This window comes from Rosa rugosa, chromosome 2 (genome assembly GCF_958449725.1).
Source record: "Rosa rugosa chromosome 2, drRosRugo1.1, whole genome shotgun sequence".
Taxonomy (NCBI): Eukaryota; Viridiplantae; Streptophyta; class Magnoliopsida; order Rosales; family Rosaceae; genus Rosa; species Rosa rugosa.
Genome location: NC_084821.1, coordinates 15,094,300 through 15,102,545, shown reverse-complemented (window position 1 = coordinate 15,102,545; position 8,246 = coordinate 15,094,300).

The window sequence follows — 8,246 nt, the reverse complement described above, 5'->3', positions numbered from 1 at the left end:
TCGTCGTCGCCGAGCAAAACCCAAATCCTGCTACTGACAATATTCCATGAAGTAGTGCCTACGACCTGATAGGAGCATAAAATGCGACGTTTATAATGTTTAAACCCTATATTTTGCTAAGTTATTTCCTTTATCTTGATCAATTTAACTTAGTTAGTGTTTTACAGGTAAAATGGAGTCTCAAAGTCCAAAAATGGCTAAGGAAGGCACAAGTGGCGCAGAAATGGAAAGAAATGAAGAAATGGAAGTTTTCCCAGTTTGACTAGGAAAAGGAATCCTAGTTGGAGTAGGAGTCTGAAGCTGACTTGGACTAGGAGTTCTACTTGGACAAGGAAACCCAATTCTACTCAGATAAGGAATACTAGTATGACAAGGAGTCCCTGTTGGATAAGGATTACTCAAGAAGGTTCCGGAAGAGTGTAGAAGTATCTCGGAAAAGGAAGCAGTATTCAACTAGGAAACCTACTTGCATACTAGTATTCCTTATCTGAGTACTTGCATATGGAGTTCTACTCATACTAGGAGAGCTTTGGAATGTTCATGAAGTATCTAGAAGTCTCAAGAAGATCATATGCCGTGCACATGGAAGAGAAAGCAACAAGGAATTCGGATTTCAAAGCAATGTGGAGTTTGGATTTCTAGTTGAGTATGGATTGGAATTGCCGTGAGATTCTTGAAGGTTCTAGGGAGTTCTTGACGTTTCATTCTTCAATAAGGCGTGGAAGACATGTGAGAGGCATGTGATGTGAAGGGAAACCGAGTTGGACTTAAGTTGTGCTTTAAAAGTCAAATCCATTACAGATTCGGATTACTGCCTGTACAGATCAGTCAACTTCAACGGAGCATAGAAAATCGCTCAGAGCTCGGAAAATTATGAACTTTATATGGTTGGAAAGCTACGGATGTCTAGTTTCCAGATATTTTTATAGCTTGTCAATAGATATTTTCTAGAGGAAGTTATGGCTGTTTTAGTGCACTGAGGTCAAGACTGCCGGAAATCTGTTTTGTGCCAAACAAGTCCTAGATCAATAAGAACTTGAAGAAGTCAAGTAGAAACGAATTGGGAGTGCTTTGAGACGTTCTCCTATATATACCTTGTGTATTTGACGTCTCAAGGTGAACAATTTTCTCCACAATTTCGTATTCTCACTTGTTCTCTCTAGTTTTTCAGGTTTCGCAATCTTCAAGGAGAAAGGCCGTGACCATCCACCTTCCTAGCCGTGATCAACACTTGTGCACCATCTTGGATCTGCTTTGGACCTTGGGACGTGATCAAGGGTTGTCCACACCATAATCTCATCATGTATTTTCACGGTTTTTGCTTTCTTGTAGTTAGAATTTCTGCTTTGGAAAATCTGTTGTGTAAACCGAAACTATGATGTGACAAAACTGTTTTCAAAGTATAATTTTGATGTTCTTTTCATGATTGATGTGTTTATGTATTCTTGATCTTGCTTAGTTGCCGAATTGATAGAATGATAATCTGAATTTTGTGCTTCATTACATGTCAACGATTCACTTGGTCTGACAAACATAATAGGATGAATTGCATGTAACTTGCTAGTAATTAGGTTTGATGCTTTGTGAAACCTAATTCGAAAAAGTAGTAAAGGCTTGCTTTGAGTCGAAATCAGATTATGCATGTGATGAATAGTTTTGACACGCTTGGATTTGCATGTTCATCAATTCTTTCTTGAACTTAATGATTTGAAAACGAATTTGCAACGTATGTGTGTGTTCGGGTTTTCAAAATAAATTGATTTGGTGCCTTGCTATTTCGATTAACACAAGAAAGAAAGTTAAAAGGGACATTGGTTGCTTTGATCTTTGTGTCTTGGTTGATGGCGTTCTTGGTAACTAATAAAGATTAAGGGATGCATGAAACATGGATCTTGATTGGTTCTTGATAAGTTGTTCTTCGAAAATTCTTCTTTTCCCACCTTTGTATAGAAACGATTTTAATCTTTTTATTTGTTTTCGAAAATTTATGTTTTCAATCTTCAAAAACCCCCCATCTTTATGTTATATATGTGTTTTTGTATATTTGTAAATAATTAAAATTAACTTAGAGTTTTTAGGTAGCATGTTCATGTAAATAAGAAAATAAATAAAATAAAAATGTTTTCTAAATTCGTGAATAGTAACTCCGTGAATAGTAAATATGTGTTAGTGTTTTCTAGGAATTAATTTTGTGGTTTTTAGGAAATTGTTTTGTGTTTTTTAGGGATTGCTAAAAAATAGGGATTTCTTTGGTGTTTTTTTGGAATTGTGTTTCTTAGGGATTTTTGGTGGTGTTCTTTAGGGATTTTTGTTTCCTTGTTGTATATGGTTTCCCAATGTGATATGGATTTGTAATTGTGTATAAATAGGAGTAGGATTTCCAAAACCCATTCTAACTTGGTTTTCTTTGTTTGTTTCGATTTGTGTGAGTATATATATGTGATTTCGTTGCTTTCTTTGTTCATTGTCTTCTAATTTCGTATGTTAAATGTAAATGCTCTCTCTCTCTAACTCTTTGTTGTTTCATAATTCTTTCCTTGTAAACTTGTAATTTTCGTGTAAACTTGTAAATGTTCTTATAATTTTCGTAACTTGTATATTGTTTTATTAATTTGTTCTCACATGTTAGCACCCTCAATCCCCGGTTTTGAACGATACCCTATTTGCTCTATACTAACGATGATATTTTTCAGGGTTTAAATTGACGATGCTTTTGCACGTATCACGACCACTTCTAAACTCCGAAGAGCTTCGAACCCGAGCAGAACCCGACTACTCGCTGTCTAAAACCTCAAAAAGTGCAATCTTGGAAGCCAAAGGGAATAGCAAAAACATTCCCATCCGGCGGCATCCCAACGCCGACGAGGCAAGTGCCAACGTTGACCGTGGATGTCGCCGGACAAGAAGAAGATTCTTGGGTTTTTCGCCTTTGCTCCCTGACCGTGTGCGGCTAGGGTTTTTGCCCTGTATATGGATATCATTTCAGACGTCATGTTCTTTTTATAGGCTATTCTAAAAAAAAAGGTTCCTTTTATAGGCGTAATGAGAATTCTAGTGCAAGTGGTTTTGAAAAATACAATGGGTACAAAAACAATGGGCTCTAAGTCTGGTATTTGGTCGACGATTTTTTCCACGTATTAATAGGGAAATTATTACATGGTCCCGGACCATGGTATACGTGGTGGTCCGGGTTAATGTGATTGGCCCATATGTCTTGCAGTTATTTCTGATTGGTTTCTTAATTTAATTTATCTTCTTCTTTTTTCACCCCCCTGCATGGTCCATCCCAAATTCGAATGATACTGTTGGTTTGGACCACCACATGGCACTGCCATGTGGTACTCCGGGACCACAGAATAATTCATCCGTATTAATATTATCAATTTGGCAAGTACGTAAATTTGGTCTTATCTGTTTTACTAGGTCTTAATGAAACAATTTACAATATTAATTGAATGATGAAACTATAGGAAATATTCAATGGCCTAACATCTTGGGGGTCTTGAATGAGTACACTGGCAGCAGCATAACTCAAACCATACAGTATCATTGAGTATCCAAGTGTTCACTATTCATAATTGGGCTTAATTGTTAAATAGCTAAAATTTCTTAAGTGATTTTTTTTTTTTGAATAAGCCTTGACTAATGAAACTGTCGAATACAGAGGGGGACATTGAGCCTAAACCCCATATTACAATAAGCATCTAGAGTATTTCCCGAAATAATATCAGAAATCTCTACAGCAGACATGTATTCTAACAAGCACCAACTAGCAAAGAGTGCTCTATTGGCTACTCCATTTGTTTTGATACAGCGGTGACATAACGGAAAGATAACTCGATATGTAACCCGATTACAACGTATCATAATTACCATACGCACAGCTTTCCCACTATGTTGCCGCCGGATAATAAATTTAACAACACTTAGTCTCACCCTGCCACTAGGCGGTAGCGACTATTTGACGAAACAAGGAACTCGCCGCCGACCTAGAGCAGACAAGGCACTTAGAGTGCAAACACAGGCACAAAGCCCGACTAGCTCTACACAACTATTTTAGGGACTTATTAGCGCAAACAAACTAAATAGCATAAATAAAAAACAACAGTAAATGAAATAAAACCTAATGGACCTAGGGTGAAGCCCCAGGCCCGAGGACAGCCAGGCCAAGAACAGGCCCACAAGACCAAGGCCTTAAGTGCCCAAGCCTTGACCCCAGCTCAAGACAGCCCTTGCACAGGGAGGCCAGCCACTACCATCGGACCACCATGCCCGTCGCGCCATCGCCTTTCTCGGACCCCGACATCATCACTGATAAGGAACTGGCAAAGATCATTCCTCACCACCACAATCCCACACCTCGTGAGCCCAATTCCAGAAAGGAGATTGACGCCACTCCCTTCATCACTGTCCCCAATCTCACCGCCACCCTCCTAAGGAAAGATCCTAGCCAACGCCGCCGTCGAGCCACCTGTGATAAGGTCCGAAACCACGCAGCAACCAACCACCAATGAATCTGCAACAAGATCCGAACGGATCCAATCACACATCCAGAACCCAGATCGGGTTTGCATCATAGCCACAAACCCGACCACCACCGTCAGCTGCAAAACCCCGATCCGTGCAGAAACCACCTTCGACTGAAAGTCAGGACAATGGGATTCTCTCAGGCCCCCTCTCCAATCACCGGAAACAACAAACTCCCGTCTGGCCGCACTCAACCCAAGCCGGCGAGGCCAGAAGCCAACGCCAGCGTCGACATGCAGCTGGACAGGCACAGTCAACCACGGCTTTCTCAAAATTCTCTCGCTAGGTTAGTTTTAAAAGAAAAGACATTGCCTCTTAAGTGATTTCTTTCTGTCATATCTAAAAATGAAAGGACGTCATTTATAATTTTGATTCTTAATACATTGTTCTTTTCCCATAAAAAAAAATAAACTTATTTCGTTCATAATAATATATGATTACACGAATCAACATTTCGTTCATAAACCTGATTTTAGAATCAGGGTCAAAATGGTAATCAACAACTGCTAAACCCACATTCCACCTAGGATTTGAGAACCAATAAGTAGTTTGAAAGACTAAATAATTGAAACTAAACAAATGCTCTTCCTTTCCTCTTCGGATCAGAAAAAGCCAGAGTTTTTTCATATACATAATATGTGGAACATAAGTCCCATCCTTGGCCTTGGGAGTCTTTTTTTTCTTTTTTTTTGTAAAGGTGCTTTTTCTTAAGAGTAGTTTTATATATACCCCCCTAAATACTCAATACACATCCCTTACTCAATACACTTTATATTTAATTTTTTATTCCAACATTTTACTAAATACACAACCTAAAAATATCTACACTACCCTCACCTCTCAGAACCCGACATCCATTATCAATCAATTTAGCAAATCAACGATCAAGATAGCACCTTAGTCGATTGACCTCGTGTCAAAGACCAATGTCCCGTTATACACCATGATCGAAGATCTAATTTAGTAACATGTGACCCAAATCAACTGTTTGATTTAGATGCATTAGGGATTTGGTTAAAAGGTTTGTGGGTTCTATTTAAAGGAAGGCACAAAAGAGATCCAACTATCCTTCCAAATATGCACTGAAGAACCATCCCAATCTGCCATAAAGAACCATGATGAAGAACAAGACGACCACACCAAGAGGTGAATAATAATTTAGGAATTGAAAAAATATTTCATGTTCACATTTTTAATAAATTATTTAACTTCTTAATTCATGATTGCAATTTTATGAATTGAATAATCATTTCATCTTGATATTTTCTTTAGGCATATACAAATATAGCAGAAGGATTATGACAGGACGTTCATGTTTTGCAAAGTTGATGTTGGAAAGAACAAAAGCAGAGATATAGAGAAGAGATAGTGTAATTCAATTAAATTTCTTTTCTTCTATCTTTCTAATATAGATGTCTCTTTTAGTCATTTTATTTATTAATGAAATTTGATTTGAAATGTAAAAATTATGGATGTGTCTCAAGTAATGAGGGATGTGTATATAAAATTTCTCTTTTCTTAACACCATGAGGTCTCATTCACTTCTGTTATATTTCTCCCCATTTCGCTGCTATTATCAATTTGGATAATCGACGGGAAATAGACTTTGTTACTTTTGTTTCAATTCAGTAGATCATGTCATTTGTACTCATAATGAACAAGATTACTAATAATTGAAAAGTCGAAGATCTTGGAATTGGTTATTTCTGTGTCTGTTGGGTGTATTTGTTGTTTGTTGTTGGTGGTGGTACTTCATGACTGGTCTTTCTGGGCTAAGGGAGTTGGTCCTAGGGCATTGAAGAAGCTGATGCGAGTATTGGAATTGTGTTTCATTTCCTTAAGCTTGCTTTCGAATGAGGACTCTAGTACTGTATTGCAGCTTGTTACCTTATATCTGGACACCCAGCCTGCACAATTTTGGCACCTACTTGGTAGGAGTCTTGCTCTTCCTTTAAAGTTGTTATAGGAATACAACAAGGGGTGAAACCACCACCGATGAGCAAATTGCTGCAAAGGACTCAACGACTAGCTAAACCAATCTTACTTGAAGACCTTGAAATCAATAACACAACACTAGCACTTGCATCTACTATGGTCAAAAACAATATAAAAGAGTCATCACATAAGTGATTTCACTTAGTTTTATAGCACATATTATATATGAAAAGACAATCCCCTTCCAAAGAGGTGATCATCTTTGTATTAAAAAGACGATCTCCTCATTCTGACCTATTGGCAATATAACTCACTCATCGCTCAAGGTTTAGGTTTCGCTTAAATTATCATCCTTACAAAAAATCAACCCAATTGCAGAAATTGTTTGGTCATTTTTGTTGTTGTTTAGTTTACAAACAAATTCAGTTCGTTAAATAAAGCTATAACGGTTAATATGAAAAATCAAATGGCTAAATTCTTTCTAATTTGGATAATGTTTTGTCAAAATGATCTTTAAAAAAATGCCTAAAAATAGACGTTGTTGATCATTAGCTTAGACATCGAAATGAGGAGGTTATCTTTTAATACAAAGAGAACGTCCTCTCTTAAAAGAAACTGTGTAGAAAGATACAGATTTGGAACTAAAATAAAAATATATAAAGAAAGACAAACTTAATTCATTCAACACTACGCACTCCACACGCTAAAGTTTTCGCTAGGGTTGTCATTATTTTCTCTTGGTCTCGTCCGGCTGTGCCGCGACATTGGCACAGGCCTCTGGTCTCGCTGGCGTGCGTCGAGCGTGGCCGAACGAGATGCTGGTATAAGTGGAAGTTTTGGTGATTGGGACAGAGGGGGTTCTCTTTGCAATGGTTTCAGTCGTTAGCGTTGGCTGCATGGGAGTCGGGTGAGGGGCAGAAGGTGGTAGTCAGTCGTGTGGCCGGGCACAACCTATCTGATTTTCAGGTCTGGGTCTCGATCCGCTCAGATCTTGTAGCAGATGGAGTGAAGATGGGCTATGGTTGGGTTTCAGATTACATAGCAGAAGGAGGCGTGATCGTGCTCTCGAGATTGGGGGTTGTGGTGCTGGTGGTTACAATCTGCAAGAGCTCGGTCAGCGGCAAACGTTCGACAGCTAACGCGGTCCGAAAGCAGCGACACGACGGGCTTGGTGGTGCGATGGTGGTGGTGGGCCTCCCTGTACTAGAGAAGTCTTGGGCTGGACTCATTGCTTGGGCACTTCTGGCCTTGGTCTAATTGTGGGCATGTTTGTGGTCTGGAGGTACTTGGGCCTAGGGCTTCACCCTAGGTCCATTAGGGTTTATTTATTTCTTTAATGTTGTTTTATATTTATGTTATTTAGTATGTTTGTACTTTTTGCGAGCAATAAGTCCCTACAGTAGTTGTGTAGGGCTAGTTGGGCTTTGTGTCTGTGTGTGCACTCAAAGTGCCTTGTCTGCTCTAGGTCGGCGGCGAGTTCCTTGCTTCGTCAAATTGTCGCTACCGCCTAGTAGTAGGGTGAAGCTAAGTGTCGTCGGATTTATCCTCTGGTGGCAACATAGTAGGAAAGTTGGGATTATGTTAATTATGCTACATTGTAATCGAGTTACATATCGAGTTATCTTTCAATATATCACCGCTATGTTAAAGCAAATGGAGTAGCCAGTAGAGCACTGTTTGCTAGTTGGTGCTTGTTATAATACATGTCTTCTACAGAGATTCCTGATATTATTTCGGAAAATATTCTAGATGCTTATTGTAATCAGGGGTTTAGATTCAATGTA